Source organism: Prinia subflava, chromosome 2 (assembly GCF_021018805.1).
Source record: "Prinia subflava isolate CZ2003 ecotype Zambia chromosome 2, Cam_Psub_1.2, whole genome shotgun sequence".
Classification (NCBI taxonomy): domain Eukaryota; kingdom Metazoa; phylum Chordata; class Aves; order Passeriformes; family Cisticolidae; genus Prinia; species Prinia subflava.
Window position 1 is genome coordinate 99,323,218 of NC_086248.1, and position 20,441 is coordinate 99,343,658.

At 46.5% G+C, this 20,441-nt stretch overlaps 1 protein-coding gene across 3 annotated transcripts in view; it reads left to right on the forward strand.

Moving 5' to 3' along the window:
* Positions 1 to 9,413: 9,413 nt before the first annotated feature.
* Positions 9,414 to 20,441, forward strand: part of FOXN2 (forkhead box N2) — a 31,105-nt gene continuing 20,077 nt past the window's right edge. For 2 of the 3 annotated variants that reach the window (XM_063391196.1, XM_063391199.1), the window contains exon 1: positions 9,414 to 9,572. The gene's annotated coding sequence lies outside the window, so the exon portion shown is untranslated. Of the gene's footprint in view, positions 9,675 to 20,441 lie in introns of all 3 variants that reach the window. The other variant, XM_063391198.1, reaches the window with a different exon arrangement.

Sequence of the window (20,441 nt, forward strand, 5' to 3'; positions counted from 1 at the left end):
GGGTGGAGGTGCCACTCAAGTATCTCAAGGGCCATTCCCCATCAGGATGTGTAGCCTGCGTAGAGGTCTATGCCCCCAGTTGTTATTGGCACGACTACCTCAGATACCTGGCAGATCCATGATCCACAGGCTTGATGTTGCCAAGCCAGCTGTTGGCAATTTAACAGTGAAGTGGATTAAAACCTTGATAATCCGTGAGTGATGGGTATTGTGAATGTGCCTAAAAGGACTGGCTTGCAGAGAAAAGGCTTCTTACATTCAACCAGGACCATTAGTAGCATACAGTTTGTTGGCTGCAGTAAGTACATGAATATATCAACCAAACAAAATGCTGCAGAATCACTATGCTGCCCTTAATCAACTGGAAGGCACCTTCCTGAATGCCACAGAGAAATGCACCAGCTGCTGTTGAATAGACTTTCTCCCCTCCAAATAAGACCACAACCAACTGGGCATCTGAGTCCAGACTATTTTCCAACACCTCATCTGTCTCCTTCTCTGACTCATGAGATTACACCCAGCATCAGTGCACTGAAGAGGACAAATTTTATTCCACGGCCAGGAGTTTCAACACAGTTGATCCTTCTGCCCAGCACATCCTGCCCATGCAATGAAAGAATGAAATAGTATTTTTTGTCTACAGAATAAAGAAGCCATTTCAATCACCCTTCACTCCTATGCCTTTTATACTCTCAGTGATGGCAGTGTCACAGGTCTTTACTTGGTATGCCTTCATTCCATCTCTCCAAATCAGCCCCTCAGAAACAGCCAGCAGGAGCCATACCAGCCCCCAGCATGTGGGGATAAGGGTTCCAGTGTTCATCCCCTGAAAAAGAATCTTTAACAAAAATGTGGTTTTGACTGTCAGAGACTGTGCAGCAACCAGACACAAGGTCCTTGACCATTATCTTTTTAACATTTCTAGACAGGGAGCCTGTCTGAAATCATTGACTGGAACAGGCTGTGACTTTTCACTTCATGATGGAATATCATCCATGTGAGAGTGAATTTCTTAGCTTGCTTGAAAAATTCATTGGGAATTGATTTGTACCAAACCAGCCATTGCTATTTGCCTCACACAAGGACCATGTTTCTTGAGTTTCTCTTTTATGGAGAGATTATCAAACAACTTCAGGAATGGGAGAGATTCAGGACAAAGGTTAAATTCCCTGCTGAACCAGGCTGCAAACCCGCAATTTTCAATATACCTGGGGTCTGAAACTGTGTTAGTTGTAGACAGGAAGGATCAGAACTCCACACTACTCTTCTTATGCACTCATATCATATCATGAAGTCACTGGAACTGGTAGCTTGTACTGCCTGAGTCAAAACTTTGATACCAGTGATGGCATAACTCTATAGCAATCTCTTGGCATAAGAGCTTTGGTTGTGGATTAAGCCCAGCTGGACATTAAGCCACTCTCACACAGCTGCTCTCTCAACTCCTTTCTCTCCCTGCTCCCCACCCTGGTGGAATGGGAATGAGAATCAAAATAAACCTTGTAGGTTAGAGAGATAGAGAACAGTATAACAGTGAGATAAGAACTGTTTAATAATGGAAAATAAAGTAAGAATCAGTAATTATGGCAAATAATAATGATAATTAAAAGGGAAAAAACACGCGATGCGCAACACAATTGCTCTGCACCTGCTGACAGATGCCAGTCCCCTACTTCCTGAACCCAGATCTTCCCCTCTTCCAGGTAACCCCCCCCAATTTAAGTACTGGGGATAATGTTCTATAGTGTGGAATATACCTTTGGTCAGTTCAGGTCATCTGTCCCAGCTGTGCTCCCTCTCAGGTTTTTTGAATACCTCCTCACTGGCAGAATGTGAGACAAAGAAAAAGCCCTTGACTTAGGGTAAACACGACTTAGCAAAACCCAAGACTCAGTGTGCCTTCAACACCATTCTTATTCCAAATCCAAACCCCAGCACGGCAACAGCTACTGAGAAGAAATTAACTCTGTACTAGCTGCATGCACTGCACAAAGTACCCAGGAAGACACAAGGAGTTTGTAGGCTGATCACCGCCTTAGTTTGTGTCTTTCCAGGTGTTCCTCGGTTTGTAAGTGCCATGTGTAAAGGGGATGTTCAGAGAGCGTGTCCCAAGCCTGTCCTCCCAGCCCTGGAAAGTTTGTGCATTCATTCCTCTTGCTGAACATGAGGATGGCATCACCTGTAACACGAGTCCAAAAACATCCGACAGCACAGACCTTCTGTGCTGTTCCTAATTCGGCCAAAACACATCCTGATGGCAAGATGAAAGCAAATCTCTCTGGGGATTATTTCAGCGATGCTGAACCCCAGCCCACCACTGTAGAAGGATGAGATGCTGTTCCCCTCCCAGTCCCCCCCGTATGAACTCATCTGTATTAGAGGAGATTATAATAACCAGCTACCTCAGTTGGTGTTTTGAAGCTAAGCACTTGTAAATGTTTGAAGATATTTGTATTAAAGATAGGCTAAGCAAAAGCTGGTATGAAAAGTAAAGCTTATAACATGGAGGAAGATTGGGAGGGTAGCTTTCAGGCTTTTCATTGGGCTTTAAATCATACCTTTTCTTTTGAATAATAACGTAAAACCATAAAACTTTGTTACTGAGAGTCACCATAATAAGTATTTTGCATTGAAATCAAAATAGTTTCTTTTAAAAGTACCCAAGTTCTCTTCAAGCTACCAAGTCCTTAGTCAGATATTTAACCTCAAATCAGAATTTGAACTACTGCCATTTGTCTTAAAATTTTAAGCATCAGCATAAAAATGAACAACAAGAAATTCATTTCAAGTACTGCTGAATACAAGTTGAAAGCCAATTGTTAAACAAGCAACTACTCTCCTAATCACAACAAAAAGAGAGTGCCATAACACAAGGTGAAAATAAGCAGAAAGCAAACAGAATACACCATTGATTGAGTCCTTCATTATCTAGGATAGCTTTTAATGGAGAAACCTGCCTGAGTGTCACTGCTCTTATCTCTCCAAAGGCAGTATGCACACACTGTAAAAATCAGTCTCTTCATTTTCTGCTTGAAAAGATCATTGTGAAAAAAAAGTGTCAGGGAGTGTAGGTCATGCTGATTTATTGGCAATTAAACCTGCAGGATTTCTTCACTCTTTTCAAAACAAAGTATCTCTGGGTAATTCAGCCTGGCACATTACATAGTGGGCTAGATACTAAAAGGCATGAATCTTTTTGTTTGTGCACAACAAAAACAATTGGCTTGGTCTTATTTAGGATAATTGCTACTATTTTCTGTAAGGTATTTGTATTACCCATAAGGAGAGGGAGGTAAGTTACCTCTCAACAATGCAGGATTCTTTCCCATAGTGCAGATGCTGATTTTATTCCTCATCTTTTGTTGAGGATGGCAAGTCTACAGACAAACTTCTCCTGCTTAAGAGTAAATAAATGACAGTGCTAAGTATATGACATCTTTCTAAGGTAGACCACATTTGCTCTGCTCCATGATTCATTGTCCATTCTTGAGTAAGTTCTTCTGCACAAGTTTTCAAATAAGATTTCATTTTGCCTGGTGTCCTCGTGTGTATTTTGCAGCTGTATTATTTAGAAGATTAAAAAAAAAAAAAGTCACCCTCAAGTTCCATGGCTAAACTGGAAAAAATACTCATTATTCTGTTTTTTGCAGAACTATCTCTTGCAGGTTTAGGCTTATATCATTTACTGAGCTAGCATAAGCTATACCACACAAAGAGGTGCAATTAGGATTGCTATTCCCACTCAAAGTGTTTCCCAGAGCAGCAATATTCTCAGATTCTTTCTGAAAAAGGTAGCTTCTTAGCTCTGCAAACATTTTTGGAGATCTGATATTGAAAAGCCCTAATGTTTTGATTGCAATTCAATACATTTAATTCAGTTCTTGGACATGCAACATGGGAGGAATACTGCAACCAACACTGCACATTTTTCCAGTCAGTGGTTGTATGGTTGAGAAGTCATCTAATTAGTTTTTACAGGTAACATTACCCCTACAACTTCCTTTATAGTTTATCTGCTTGTCTGAGGTCTGGATCTACACTGGTGAGATGTTCACAGAAAGTTGGGTCTTAGGGTTTAACAGACCCTCAGTCCTAGGAGGAGCTGCTAAGGGGAAAGGAAAAGGCTGAGTGCATGTTCAGTTCCTAAAATGAGTGACTGTGGACCTGTCTGTACATAGCTACAACAAGAACAAGAGCTTCAGCACTGACTCGCATTCAGGACATACAAAGAGCTGAGAGAGAGCAAACAAGGCAGGCAGCAAGGTGGTGGTAGAAGAAATGCTATGAACCACAAACTGCACAATGTCCCTTGTGGCTTTGCCTAGGGCGAGGGAAGAGATCAAATAAACTAAGCTGGTAGGAGACAGCAAAGCAGGAGACATTGCCAGATAGAAACCACAAGCAGAAACTCACGGTGTGGGAGCTGAATAGGCAGACACACCAATCTGGAGTAATAGGAAGTCTCTTTGAAGTTATTACTTCAAATGAGGCCATCAATGTAAATCAGAGATGCCACTTGCAACAAGAATTCCTAGAAGAAGCAGGTGTCCAACCAGTGCTGGGCCAGCATTTCTCTCATAGCATTCCTGGACAGAAAGAAAAATTAGCCAGAGCTGAGAACAGCAGCCTGGTTTGCTTCCCTGGAAGAGAAAATGCTGTTCCTGGATAGATTAACCTGTTAACTCTTATGCCAGCTTTTTACAGGATGATACACCAGGTGTAGGTCACCAGGATCAAAGGGCTTGTGGTTTCATGAGGAGAAGTGCTGAGACTCTATGAAGCCTGGCTGACTGTTCACACGTGTCAGAAATCCCAGTACAGTAACTGGGGCTCGCCGGCTCTCATAGCACACACCCATGGCACTGCACCTCCGGCACCTGCCCCTCTGCTGTGCAGCAGTTCCCTTCTTGCCCTCCCCTGCTCTCCACACTCTTGGGTCCAGCCTAGGAGCACTGAACACGCACTGAGCCTTAGATGACAGCTCGGGCGAGGAGGTGCTTTCTTTCGTGGTGCTCTGAGGCACAGGTCAGCTGATGTGTCCCTTGGAGGATCCCCACCGTGCCCCCTCCTCTCAGGAGAAGGAAATTTCACCTGCCAGGAGGCAGGTGTTATCTTCCCAGTGGGCTTGCCCTCCACATAGCAGGTTTGGATAACTGTACTCTATGAAGGCTCAGAGTCTTCTCCCAGGATGCTCTTCCCCATGCATATCTTCCATTGAAATAGGAGTGGAGATCTGAGGAAGCTGACCCTGACATGGCAGAAGATGGAAGGCCTGATTTTCTGCCCACAGCAGAAAACAACCCAAACAACAAAAATGCTTCATGCTTTTCTGTTTTTCTGTTGGTTTTTTTTTTCTTGCATTCAACCACCTGTGGTGATGGCAAGTCACCCAGAACCATGGCTGTGCCCTGAAGGGAAGAGGGCAGCCAGCCTCTGGTAGAAGCCATGCAGGAGGCAGGAAGGAGGGCTGCAGTGATGACAGCTGCCTTGGCAAAGCAGGCACGGCTGTCCTTCAGTGGGCAGGACATTCAAGGACAGCCTGGAGCTGGGCCAGGAGGCACCAGCAGCCTTTTGGCTGAGTCTGTCTTGGCTCAAAGAGGGAGGTGACAAGGGTAGGGTGGAGGACACCTCCTGCCACCTCCTCAGCACCTGCCTCGGCCTCTTCAGCCCATCTTCCTCAAGCCTCCTGCTTTGGGGGGGCTGCAGGAGGTGCTGCATGGACATCCTGGGAACTGTGCAGAGACCCACACGGAGTACCATGACTAATTCTGTCCCACCTATTTTAAAGGTCTGTGTTGGAAAATAGCACCGTGTCCTTATCATATTTATTGGATGAGTTCTGCTTTGCATGGTTGCTGTTTTGCTGCAGGTTTCCCTCCATAGCTCTGAGTAGAAAACAAAGATGGTGCAAGAGGGAGACCAAGATAGCTTGAGGGCTCAGGCTGCCAGCAGGCACAGGCCTCCATCATGGCACAGGGGACACTGCAGGAAAAAATGAGTTAATGCCTTCAGGCTGAAATGTGGGACCAAGCAGCTCTCAGGAATTCTGCACAAAACCCCTTGGCAGGACATCCTCCACACTGTGGCTCTCCAGCTTCTTGGAGGTGGTTTAATGCACGGCAGGATGACACCGGTGGCCTTGGCTCTGTCCAATGCCCTCCACCACCTGCTCCCTCTTGCTCTCACTAATGACATGCAGAATTCAGCAGGGAAAATGGACCATGGTGAGGAAGCAGGGATAAAATGTGGTGTGGACACTGAGCAGAGACAAACACAGTTCCCATGATCATCTGGTTGCTGCCTGGGCACTAAGTGAGGCACCCTGATGCTGACTGAGGCTGCCAGTCAGGAATCAGTACAGGCAGAGACAAACATCAGGAGAAGTGTGCATGTAGCCCTGATGTCTTGGTTTGGAAAGACAGGTATCTTTCAGGGAAAACTGGAGTTTCCCTTGGAATGGAGGATGTAAAGCCCCCTCCCTCCAAATTATTACAATTTTGCAATTAGTGGTTTTCAGGCAAAAAATATGGGAATAGGAGTAACAGTTCTTTACTAGGAATATTAAATATGCAAATGCAGAAATATCAAAACAAAACAAAACAAAACAAAACAAAAAAAAAATCAAACCCCAAAAAACCAAGCAAGCAAACAATGAAAAATCCTAGAAAACCCTGACAGAGTCAGGAATACGACCTGACACCCTGTCGACCAGGGTGTTGGAAGCAGTCCAAATAAATCCTCCTGGAGTAACAGATGTTGTTCTGTAGAATAGAGATGATGACAGCTGTGGTTCTGTTGGAGTAGAGATGATCCTGTAGTGGCGGTGAGATGAATCCAGTTTTCCTCTGAGAATCCAGTGGAAAACAGGCTGCTTGGTGTTCCTCCAGCTCAGTTTTTATCTTGATAGGAACAGCCAGCTCCCCCCACACAGGGTGGAGCATCTCACAGTGGGATGATGTAAAGTGTCATATCATTGGTGACCTTTAATGGCCCATTACCAGAAGATATCAACCCCCCGACCTCCCCCCCCCCCCCAATGGTGGGCAGTGGTGAAAGAGATAACAAACACTGCCCCACCTGGTTTTAACAGCTGGCCTATTATCAGATGGCATCTGCCCCCCTGCCCCCTTGGAGTTACAAGAGATAAAGGAAAAAAAATCTCCCCAACTGCTTTCAACAGATGAAATAGAATACAGTCTTTTTTTGGTTCCATAACACAAGACTCCTGATGACCCAAAAATTCTCTGCAACCCACTAGGCCAGGGGTACAGGGCAGCTACAGTTCCTCTAACCTTGCACAGACAAGCTGTTGCAGCACTGCAACTGTACATGCACGGCTGGGAGGCTTAGCTCTGCCTACTGAACCTTATGGGGATGAGTAGAACATGAGTGAGAAGGTTTAAGCCTCTCTAAGAGGCTGGACTTTCTTTTGTCCCTGCCCCAGATGCACTGCTGCAGTCACCAGTGAGTTCGCAGGCTACCAAAGAGTGAAGGTGACTGTGGTTGGACCTGGAGATAAGGGGGAGATGCAGAAGGCATTCCAGAAAACCTTAAATCCTGGTTACTATCTTGGTTACTGTTTTTCTTGGTGAAAAATGGGTAGGTTTGAAAAAATTTAGTATGGTTTAAAGCCAAAAAGATGTAACATGGGTATGTTGAGGAGTAGAGAGGGCTGAGGAAGATAAAGGTGACAATGTTTTCCAGGAGGTGTAGAAACACTTTTTTTTTTTTTTTTTTTTTTAAGAGTTGTGCTACAAGTTGGTTTAAATAAAATGCCGGTTCAAAGGCCAAGTTTTATTTCTGTTTCTTTGAGGGGGGTATCAACTTCAGGGCACTTACAGTTCTTATCTTTTTAATTCTTGTTTGGTTTTGTGGTGTTTTTTTCCAGTAAACTCTAAAGGGGGAGGGAGTGTGCGTACTGAACTCAGATTGCATTTTTAAGGGGTAAGCGGAAAGAACCTGAGAGCAGACACACTTTAAAGGCCAAGGTGTAAATGCAATCAAAGGTTGAGAATAGACCCCACCTTTGGTAGCCCAAACTGAACCTTCCACATAATAAATTGAAGCTGGAGGGATCCTGGATTCAAACGTCTCTCTTTCAGGTTGCCGCCTAGCAGGGCAAAAGTCAGAGCAACACACCCTGATCCCAACGGGCAAACAATGCTCTGCTGAGCCCTGCTCCTCCCTCTGCCAAGGCAGCTGAGGTGTGCAAGGCACACCAGGCACGCTGATGTGCGCCTTCAGAGGGATAGGAATTTAGGCAAAAGAGCCTCTTACCGGCAAAGCATTGCTGGTACCAGCAGTACTAGGTCTATTTTTAATGATTTGGGAATGGAGGATGCTTTCAGCAATACATAATTAATACAAGTGCACTTTTGTGGTCTGCCAAGAGGGTAGGAAGGCCCTGGCTAACTTCTGAGGCTGTAAAAAGAAAAAGAAAAGGTTGAATGGATCATAATGCATTCAGTCAGTGGAAAGTAGGTGGGAGCTAAATGAAAGTTGCTGAGAGTAATTTATTCTGATCAGAATTCTGTTGTTGCACTCTGTTTCTGGAGCTGGTCATGCTTCATGGTGCAGCAGAAGGAGCCTCCCTGTCGCTGGATTCGATCCTCTGGTCTTGGGAGAATATTCCGCCTGCTATAACCCTGATATATCCTTATTCTTAAAAAACCCAGGAGGTTGTTCTCTGAAACAGTTTCAAATAGAAAAAAAGAAACAACCCAACCACTGGTTCCTCCTAAGGTGGAGTGGGGGAATTTCCTTGAAACGCATTCCCATCGCTCCTTAGAAATAAAACTACCACAAGTCATCACGAGGCAGGCTTCAGCTGTATCCTTCAGAAGGTGAGGAAACCTCGGCAAAGTGATTAAACTTTTTTTTTTTGGCAGTGGAAGATCAGCTCCGAAACAAGACTTCTTCCTGAAAGCGACTTCCCGAGGTCCTCTTTCTGTGCTGTAAAACTGCAAGAGCGCGCAGGGCTGTCCAGCCCGGTGAGCAAAGAGCAGAGTCCTTGCCCTGGAAAGATGAAAGCAGAAAGCACGAGCGGACAATGCGCTACAAGGCACGGCACACACGGCGGCGGCGGCGGCTTCGCTTTTGCCAAGAGGATAAAAAAAAAAAAGTATCTATATCTCTCTCTTTATATATACATATATATAAAGAAGATGAGGAAAGGGAAGTGAAACTAAAAGGAGGATTTATGCATTTCTATCTTAAAATTTTTAAAATTTAGAAAGTGCAGCATTTCTTGGGGGAAAGGGGAACTTTCCCGAGGCGGCGCGGATGCTCGGGCAGGACGCGGATGCTCGGGCAGGACGCGGATGCTCGGGCAGGACGCGCAGCCCGGGAGCCGCGGGCAGCCCTGACGGCCGCGGCGGTGCCCGAGGCGGCGGCGGGGCGGGAGCGAGGGCGGGCGGCCGGGAGGAGGCGGCGGCGGGGGGCCGTGCCTGCTCGCGGTTGCCATGGGGAGCGGAGGGCGGCGCCGCCGCCGCTGCGCAGGGAGCAGCTGCTCCCTGACACATCCCCCGCTGCCATATTGTGTCCGCCGCCGGCCGCGCGGCTTCATGACCGCGGTGAGTGCCGCCCGCGCCGCCGCCCCCGCGCCCCCACGCCGGCTCGGGCTGCTCCCGCGCCTTGTTTCGCTTTAGCTTTCGGCTTTGCCGTGGGTTTGGGGGGTGAGTTTTTTTTGTTTCCGACGCTCCGCGAGGGTTCCGTGGGGGAAGGGGGAAAGCGCGGGGAGCGTGGCGGCGGGTCCCGCCGGTGCCGGGGGGGCGGTGTGCCCGGTGTCCCCTCGTTCCCCGCGTGGGGACAACGCGCGGAGGCGGCGCTTCCTCTCCAGCCGCTCCCGGTGGCGAGGCGTGGGAAGGGGGGGTCCCCACGCACCCCCTCCCCGCGGGGCCGTGCACCGCAGCCCCTCCTCCCGGCGCGGAGCTTCCGCCCGCGGGGTTTGCGAGGGTGACCCCCCTGCACCCGCTCCCCCGTCAGGGCAAGCCCGCGCCTCTTGCGCGCTTCCAGGCTGGGATGATGGAAAGCGCGGCCAGCCCGGCGCCGGGACCTGGGAGCGCGGCCCCGACGTGCCCCTCGCCTCCGGGTCACCCCCATCGAACTCCGGCGCTTCGTTTGGTGAATTAGAGACGCTTTCTGCCTCGTTCCGCCGCGTCCCGCTGTCCCCGGCCCGGCGGGAAGCCCCCAGGGATGTGCAGAGCGTCTGTGGCTCGCAGAGGTGGGGGCAGTGAGGGAGAGGCGCTCCGGGGTTCCCGCGTTTTGGGGTGGAATCCGGGAAAGGCTGGCGAAGTGCTCGAGGTCAGGCCGGGGTCTGCACGTGGCCCTTCGGAGTTTTCCATCTTTTTCGGGGTTTTTTGGTGGAGTTGGGCGACGAGTTGGTGGCGGCAGCGGAGCAGCATCCCAGTGACCTCCTGCCTTACTCTTGCTTGGACACACCGGCGTGCTGGGTGCTCAGGTTCTGTGGGAGCAGAAGCTGGCTTTTGTTGGTGAGAGTTTGGATTGTGACAAGGCCCAAACAAAGAGTAAAAGGAACAAAGAAATAAACCTTGAAGAGGACCCAATAAACTCATGTTCCTGCCGTGGTGCCTGTCTGGATGCTGTGTGCTAAATGTAGAGTCGAACATGCTGAATTATGGTGGACTTAAATGCTGAGAAAGCAATTTGATTAGCTTTGTGCCTGATCTATGAAATCAAGATAACTTTATATATAATTTACTGTGCATATGTGTATTTATGCACACGTACACTCTCCAAATCTTGTTATCTGTGGACTTACATTTAGACAGATTTATTAATAGTTGGGTTGTAATATATTGACATGTGAATCATTTAACTTATGTTTCTTGGAGTGGGGTCTTTTTTCCCTTCTTTAAAGTCTGGTGTGATTCTCCATCTATGCAAGAAAAATTCAGCAGGTGTTATTTTATGTCAGGAAATTTGAAGTTTGAAGGTTGCTGTTGTTTTTTTTTTTCTTGACAGGTGCCAACTCACATTTCCCAAGATAGTTGAACACAAGTCTGAACTGAAAGCTCTGTAGTAGCAATTAGTGCAGCACAGGGCTTGAGCTGATGAACTTAGCCGGGTTCCAGGTTGTGTTATCTCTCAGCTCAGCCACGTGCTGCTGCACTGGATCAGCTTCTGCTGGGGGCTCACTTGTGTCCAGCTGTGCCACTTAACTTTTCTAGAAATAGAGAGGAGGTGGTGATTGTCATTTTGTGTGTTTGAGTTGCCTGAAAGATGTATAGGACTTTTCTGTGCTTTTAGTATTTTTGGTTTTTTTGTTATCAGATGTGCCCGTACACTGAGCAGTGCTGCTGTGCATGGTGTTTACACTTGCAGACCGTGATGGAGATGCTGTGTTGGCTGCCCTGGGGGTCCTGAGGAGAGCTGGAGGGACTGGCCTTATATCAATCCAGGCACGTGGCCCTGAACACTCTCAGGGACCTTGCTGGAATAAAACTTGGTTGATGTCTTTGTTGGCAGTGTCTAGACCAGAGGATGAAGTTGTGACCTGCCTTGGGTACTGCTGCTGGGGCCGTGCTGAAGGACCTCCTCAGGGATTTTTCAGGCCAGAAATAAGATATTTTTTGTCTAAAAGGGGTGCCGACCAAGGAGCGTGCTGCCTCAACAGCTCCAGCCCCCGCAGAATTTGTGCTTGAGGAGCCTTTCAGTGTCCTCTAGAGAGCTCAGGACTGAAGGCTCCAGCATTGCCAGCAACTCTCTGTGTCAGGACGTGCCAGTCCAGTAAGTAATGGAGCAGATAGAGGTGTGTGTAATGGTCCTGCTGAATGAGAAGTACTGCCTGGCAAGTGAGTGGAGTGCCTTGGAAAGAAGACAGAGGCTTAGGGACATGTCAGGCTGATTTTTGCCGTCTTTATTAACCACGGGCTCTGTTCCACTCAGTGCAATAGACTTGAAATAGATTGACATGTTGAGCAAAAGCAAACTCTCCCGGTCAATGAGATAGTTTGGCATCTGAAGATGCTGTACATGGGTGCAGTTTAAACTAGTGAGAAAGCCATGTAGTTCTACTACAGAACTATTCCTGTAACAGCAGCAGAAGTTTCATGTTGGTTTCACTGGGGTTGTAATTCCACCTTCCTGCCCTGCCACCTCTCCGTGCCTACTCATTGTTTGGGTTAAAAGGAGCTGGTATTTACTAGAGGAAGTACCCCAGGCATACAGAAGACTTTTTCCGTGTGCAGGTTTGTGATACCTTATCAAAAAGAGCTGCACAGAGGGGTTATAGCCAGCGAGGTGGCAGAAGGGATGAGTGTTGGGAGGAGTGATAGTGTGCCCACAGCCACCACTGCCATGCATCCTGATAATGTTCCCTGCTTTGGGATACTCTTACTGCACTACTGTGGTGCAAAACAACCCGTGTGAAGCACAACTTTCCTTGCCTGGCTGCAAATGGATGAAAAGCAGCCTCTGGTCCCTGTAAGTAAATGGCTGTCAGCAGTTTCAATGAATGCTCACTACTTTTTAGCAAGAGGTGCAACTTCTGAGTTATTCCCTTTGGCTCCCTGAGCATTCGCAGTTCCTGCCCTCCCGGTACTGGAGTGCATTTCGTGTAAGCTCATCTGTAGGATGTCACTGCACTGATGGTAACTTCTCCTGAGGGAAGTGGATGGAGGCAGCCTCATCCCAGTGCGTGTGTGCTGCCGCTCCACAACTGACAGGGTGTTGGGCAACTTCCTGCGCAGGTCAGGTCGCTGCTGCGGGCGCGGGTGACTCACGGCAGCGCCAGCCCTGCTCTGGACGTGTGCTCGCTTGCAAACCCTGTCCACATGGGGAGGCTCCCTGTGGCTGCATGCGGGGTGACTCTTTCCAGATCCACTGGCTGCCTTGTCTCACAGAGAAGACACAAGAAACCCCTGAGATGCTGCTTCACTTTTTTCCTGGCTGGATCTCTAGGTGTGATAGGGGTGTGTTTGTTCCCTGTCACGTTACACCTGCTGATTTGGTGATCAAGCTGGGTGATGGTGAGCTCTCCATCTCATCCTCACCATTCTGGGTAAAAGTACACAGTGATGTTCTGTGGTACTTCCAAAATACAATTTAGGTCAGCAAGAGGAGACAGCTCACCGTGCTTGGGTAATAAATTACATGCAGTGGAAGAAGCATCAACTGCCTGATGCCAGCCAGCATCTTTATGACCCCTGGTACTCTGCCTGCTCCCTGTAAAACATTATGGCTGTGGAAGCACGAGGGTTGGGTCACTCCAGGTTGGGAGGGTGCTGCTGAGTGCTCAGTGCTGGCCTGTGTGGCCAGCAGCTGGGAAACATGGCAGCTGTGTTTGGCATGGGAATACCCATTTTGTTGAGTGGTTGCTCAGGGGCACCAGGACCATTTTAAGAGAAGCCTGGAATTTGTGCAGATAGGAATACTTATACTGAAAGTCAGTGATGTGGATTTTGACTTTTTTTTTTGTCGAGTGCATTCAAATTTTTTTTCCCATTATATTCAGACTTAGTGCTCCCTACTTTTTCCTCAAGGGTCAGAGAATGTTAGGGACTCCATTAAATTGGCTACTGCAGGCATCATTGCCCACCCCTACTCTTCTGCACACTCAGTCTTTGTGTCTTCTCTCAGGTTGTTTTCAGTGCATTCCTGCCTTGCAGTTTGTTGCTACTTTTAGTTTCCCAGTCCAAGTGTGCTCCTGTGCTTGCATTCTTTTCAACAGTGTTCCTCAGTTTTGTTGTGCTTAGATTTGGGGCAAGTATATGGTTGCCTAAAAGCTGAGTACTGGATCTGAAGAGAGCTCAGCACCTGGAAAAGTTTCCTGAAGTAGAGCTGAAGGAGTGGGAGCTGGGAAGATGTCTGGAAGAGTTTCCTGAAGTAGAGCTGAAGGAATGGGAGTTGGGAAGATGTCTGGAAAAGTTTCCTGAAGTAGAGCTGAAGGAATGGGAGTTGGGAAGATGTCTGGAAAAGTTTCCTGAAGTAGAGCTGAAGGAATGGGAGTTGGGAAGATGTCTGGAAAAGTTTCCTGAAGTAGAGCTGAAGGAGTGGGAGCTGGAAGCTTGCTGCTAAGCAGCAGCCACTCATCCGTCATCCTCTGGTCTGTGAGGATCATCCCCAGACCAGTTATCAGCCAGTTTGGTTTTGTTTAGGGATGTGGAGTAGTCAAAAGTAGGAGGGTTTGTTTGTTTAAACAGAAAGCCAAGTTCAACACTGGTGGAATAAAATTAAAAGCAAGTTGGCCAGGGAGGTCAGCACAGCAGAGAGCATGGTTTTGCCTTCCCTGGGCCCTGGAGGAAAACTTGCATTTTAGGAACAGGAGCTGGGAAGCAGCAAGTGGGGACAGCTGTGCAGTCACAAAGTTGTGCCAATGATGTGGTTCTGTGGTACAGCTCCAATGGTGCTTTCCAGTTAAATCTTGCAGAAAGGTTACTTGGGGTGAAGCTTCAGGTTGTTGGTTTTCCACTGGAAATCAGCAGTTTTGGTAGTTCTAAGGTGAAGGAGGCAGAAAAGCTGTATGGAAAAGATAGATTTATGTTTTCTAGTGTTGGTAAGTTGGTGCTGACACCAGGTGAAATGTAGCTGTGTTCACTGATGTCTCACGAGGATGGTAGAGAAACACACAGAAGGGTAACCTTGGAAAAGGAATTAGCATCAGAATTATTTTGCTAGTCACTTGCTCAAATGAATTACTTATAAACATATCAGTGGTTTACATTTTCTTTGCATTTTAGTCCACTTAGCAAGCACAGTATTGAATTTAAGGAAAATGACCCATAAGCATCTCTTGAAAATCTATTGGCTGTAAAGTATTTTTCTTGAAAGCACTTATTTCCTTCCCTTCCCCTTTTTGTGTCTCACCAAAGGTTTTTCTTAATAGTTTAGATTTTACTGCTTGTTTGGGTTTTGGCTTTTTTTTTTATTATTATTTTCGTATTCCAGTTTCTCTGTTAAACTGTTTTTGTGTGCATGTTTTAAATCTGAGGCACAGGGAACCAGGTCCAACAGTGACTGCAGTCTTTGGAAAAGCTTCACGTTTGCAAAGTCTCTGAAGGCAGCAGTGGAATAAATGTCCCAGAGGCTCTGCGCCTTGTACAGGGTCTGGATTGGGGTCAGGGCATGTCTGAGCTTATGCATCATTTTCCTTTCAGATATTTGTTTCAAACACATACCCACTTATGTGTGTGTATATCTGTGTATTTAACAAAAAAAAAAATGGAAGCTTTTATGAAAAAAGTTACATGAAATTTTCCTCTTGCTCCCTGCCCTTTCCTGGGCTATGATAAGGGTTTGTTTAATCCCTTCCCTATTGCACAATTTCTTAACTTTTCTTAATATTGGACCTTTGAATTGGTTTTCATTAGTTTTTTTCCCTCACCCTGCCTTTAATTATATCACAGGGTGTGGGAGAACACTGACATGAGAGAGGCCTGGAAGTGTTTCTGCAAATCCCTGGAAAACTTCTCTTCCCCTTTGAGCCTACCAATGCCAAGGTTCAAATGAAGCCCCTGAGCTAATGGCTTGTCCAGTCCTTTGGTTGGTTGGTTTTATTTTCAGGCTGGATTTGAGAAGGTGACAAGTGCCTTTAACTTTTTTTAAACCCATTATTTTTAATTTTCCTCTGCTTTGCAAGCCAGGAGGAGCAGGAAGGGCCCTGCCTGCTGTAGGTGCTGCCCCGGGAGCATCTCGGGGTGTCCTTTGTTACCCAGGGGTTCATCTCCTCCACAGACACTGGGTCCCAGCTTGCTGAAATCTGTGGCTGAGAGGTGGTTTTATCCTCAAAAGACTGTAATGCCTTTAGTTGTCTTGGATACGTGACATCATATAGTGTTAATAATCAAATACAGACCTTTCTCAGGGCTGGGGGGAGGATCTCAGCTGGCCTTGAGTAGGGGTGTGGGGTGTGCAGGGCATGGGCAGCCCGAGACAAAGGAGGTGAGTGGGGGGAAAGGTTGAGTTAGTAGGGGGCAAAATGGTTTGGTGTCATCCTTTTAATGCTCCTGGTCAGGCAGATGGGTGCTTTTTATTGATGGGTTTGCATTAGTTGTGCCAGGATTTTTTTTTTCTCTTGCCTCCAACGTGCAAAGACTCGTAGCTGGTCCTGTGCTATGTGCAATGACTTGGATGTTTATCCACAGTTTGGGTAGGTGAGCAGTGACAGTCCTTTATTTGTCTAATTCTTGGGCTGTTTTGACAACACATATTTGATGTATTTAAGTCAGGACAAGCCCTTACGCTTCTCATAGATGCAAGGGAATATGAAAAATCAATAGAGGAGTTTGCTCTTGCTGTAGTTGTTTACATGCAAAAGCACGTATCAATTGTCTTAAATACTCTCACAGAATCTGTTTGTGTCAGGACAGAAGCTGTGTGTAAAGCACAACTGCCTTGGCTCTGTAACTAGGGCTGCACACCCTGAGCTCCATGTGGAAAAGTGGGTGCAGAGCTGCTGTCATTAAGTGTGATATGGCTGAAAATCTTTTTTCCTGGATTAAAATTATGTTTGACTCCTTAGGCTTGGGCAATGCATGGTAAGATTTGTGGGGTTTTGGGTTTTTTTTTTGTTTTAAACCTGGAGGGAAATCACTGCATTGTTGGCAGGCTCCAGGTCTTCCCACTATTAGCAGAGGTGACCTAGTTGCTTGGCTGGTCCTGCAGAAATAAAAAGGCGCATTTTGTTGTGGAGAAGGTTGTCCTAACCTGGGGCACTGATGCTGTGCAAGTGCCAAAAGGGCACCTTTCATCTGATGCCACTGTAAAGAAGGATCAAGTAGCTCTGTTCTCATGTTAACTTGGCAAGGACAAGGCTGTGGTGTCTTCTGACTAAAAGGCTGAATTCTTTCTTGCCACTTCAGTGAGTCCAGGCGTGGTGGCCACTAAAATGATACCTGTACACTTACACCGGCAATGCTGCTGAATTTGGAGTAGGTCACCTTTGGTGGGATGGTGGCAGCTTTTTCCTTTGGGCCTGGATTCTGCTGGAGCTGAGACTTCTTCTAAGAAGGACTGGTGTGAAATAAACATGCTTCTCTGCTTACTTGAGGGTGTGCTCAAGTGACTTCCAGTTTCATTAAATGGTTGGCCTTTATTAAAGCAACTTTGTTTTCTTTAAATGCTCACACATCAAAGCATTTGCTCCTGTGGTAGAACATAGCAGTGCTCGAGGTCTTCCATCAACATTCAGTGATAGCTGGGGGTGTTTGTGGGGGCACACAAACCGGGCTTAATCCAGATGTGCTCTTCTAGGCCAGGGACCCTTCAGTGCTCATAACCTTTCCCAAACTTAGCTCTCCAGTGAGTTTGAGAGAAGGCTGCAGAAAATATTACCTTGTCTTGAGACACTGAGTCTCCTCTGATCCCTTTGTGTTCTCTGGAGCTGACTGCTGCCTTGATACACCTTCAGCCTTAGTCAGCGCCTTGGGACCTGGGCTCTGCTGCTTGGTGGTGAGCGCTCTGGAAGAGCAGGTCTCCGTGGGCTTGGGTGCTGGACTGGCATGGATTAGCAGGGAGGTCTGCTCCTGGCTTTTGTGTGGTGCCAAAAGTCAGACTGCTGGAAGAAGGTAGTCTCTCTCACCTCTTTATTGATGCATCCTAACTTTTATTGGAGCAGCCTCAGTTGACTTGGCAGCCTTTTAATCTTCTTACCCTGGAATCATAGTCCTGTGTCTGTAATTACCGTGTAAAATGATGTGCACCTCCATTATGATACTTTGAGGGGTAAATGCTTTGGTTGGCCTTTCTTTTGAAGATACTAACAGGAGATAGCAGGAGATAGATCCTCAAGCTCTTTAGGATTTGGATGCATGAGGCTCTGCTTCCAGCTGGAAGTGTTAATACCAGTGAACAGCAGCATGCTGTGTCACTCTGTACTCATTGGTAGGGTAAAGCACATGGGCAGAGCACAAACTCTGCCACCTCTTTCAGAGGTGTGTTTAAAGCATATTATTTTTGCATTTGCCTGGCTGAAGGTTACCTTCTGGTTCTGCTTACAGGGCTGGGGCTGTCCCCATGGGAATTATCAAAACATCTGCACTGGAGAGCTGCTTCTGTGCTCTTTCCTTCTCACACTTTGCTCTCCTTGCTCTTACTGTGGTTTTTCTGCTGGGTCATCCCTGAGCACAAAACCCTATCAGCTTACAGTGAAGATGGCTTTGGTGAATCCCATGACCCTTATGTAAAACATGAAACCCCAAATATTGGAAGTGGTAATCTGGAAAATGACAGCTCGGAAGCTGTGTTCTCACAGTCCTGTCTGCTTATAGGCAATCACAGCACACATGGAGAAAAAAATTGTGGATTTTGGATGTCATTGAGGGTCTTCATGAATGAAGAGGGGGGTTCTGCGGAGCACACAGGTTGGCCATTTGTGGAGCTTCAGATACGCTCCAGCGGCACTGGCGTCACTCCTGTGATTTTATTTATTTCTTATTTATTAGTTGATAATAGTCTAATATGGCCTTTATACCTTTCTAGGAAAAATAAATTAATTTCTGATATGTTCATGTAGAAGGTGTGTGAGGTGGTGAACTAGGATAAGAAAGTAATGAGATGTGGATTTTTGTAATGTATCTGCTAAGAGAAATGTGGTACTAACCTACATTATTTACTGTAAGTATGTTACCTGCAAATAATTTCTATTTTCATGTAGGGCATTAAATATGCTAATGATTCTCTGCTAAAACATAGTAGCATGCAAACAAATAGTGCATTGACAACACAAAGTCTACCTGATTTTAAGTGCCAGCTTAATAAGTTGTTATATTTTTCCCCTTACATTTTTGAGAAGACTGAGTGTGCCCAGGCCATTTTTGTGTTGAAAACAGACTTTATTGCCCCCTCTCCCCTAAGAAATGAATACAGTGACCTCAGACTTGCATGTGTGTGTCAGCATGTGCATGTTCTTGATCTGCCATGCTGACGGGAGATTTGTAAAGGGAGATTTCGTGCAACATGAACTGGGAGCTAAAATTACCAAAACACGGCTGGAAGGTGTAAGCTCCTGCGTAGCTGCCTAAAGAGGTGCTGAGCAAGGGGGCAAAGTTAATCATTATAAAGAGAACACAGCAGCTTGCATTGCAGCAGAGTTGGGGTTTGTCTCACTGTATGAATTTTATCACTAGCTCTTTGTTTGGGTTTTTTTGTTTTTTTGTTTTTTGTTGTTTTTTTTTTTAATTTAAGAAAGGATTGAAGAAGTGACATGAGCATATGTATATATGGCTGTGTTTAAAGCCAGCCATCGCTGACTGCCAATATAAATCTGCTCTGGTGCCTTGGGGGAGAAGTAAATTGTAGGGAGAGCAAAGCTATTTTTGACCAGCTATTTGAGCAGCTCACTTTGCTTTAATTTTTTTCTTTTTTTAATACTGACTGAGTTGGTAGTTAGTCATACCAGTCCCTAAACTTAATAGAAATAAGAAACAGAAAATAAAATATTAATGGATGTTTTCCAGCACTGCTACTGATAAGCATAAGTGCAGGTGCTATTGTCAACATGGCTTTGCAATAGCTGGTGCAAAAGCGTATGAGCAGATGAAGAGAGGAACAAAAATTGCTGGTGGGAAACACCGTGTGTTTCCTGAGGGAGGCACAAATTCTGCACCTCATGACTGCCTGGCACCAGGCAGGGGTGGAGGGACTGGAGGAGCATAAAATGGATTATTCTGTTGCTTTTCTGTGTCACCATGTCACTCCTTCATTGCACGTATCACCCTTCTCCAAAATAAGGAGGCTGGGCAGTGTGCTGCCAGGGACACGGTGAGGCTGCCAGGTTAGAGCTGGCTGGGCCTGGGGGTGGCACAGCCAGGCAGTGGACACTTGGTAGGAGAAGATGCAAGTGCAAGGAGACAAGTGTTTACTGCAGACTGGTGGGAGAAAACATCCAGTAACTGCGTAGAGCTGTCTGGTGAGATGTGATATGGAAGCTGTTCTCATCTTGAGCTCTGCCACTGGGAGCTGGAGCATGAAACCAGAATGATAATGCTTACAGGGACAGAGAACTGGATTGCGGTTTGGGTTTTTCTTTGGTTGTTTTGTTGGATCCTTTTACAGTTAATACAAACCTCAGCTTTGCTCTGTGCTATTTCCAACTATGAGCTGCACCCATACTTGGAGTGTCTCATGTCTGTAGTGTACGTGTGTGTGTACGTGCACACCCCCTGCATCTGTACAGTGCTCACATCAGCAGGAAAAAAGCAGCTGTTCCATAACATAGTTTGCTAGAAGACTCCTTTTTAAAACTCTGCAAGCTAGGTGGTTTCTGTTGGTGTAATGCCTCTAAAACAAGGGTAGCCTGTTAGACCATGCATTGAGTGGCAGTGTTTTATAGGTAATGTTGTGATTAGGGTTTCAGTGTTTTGTGGTTTCTTTTTTTTTTTATCCAAGTGGTCAGCCATTGTTCCTGCAAGTCTGAGCTGCCACCCCACTGGTTGGTCCCTTCTTGTAGAGAATTGCTCACAGGACTCTCTGCTCTGCAGGGA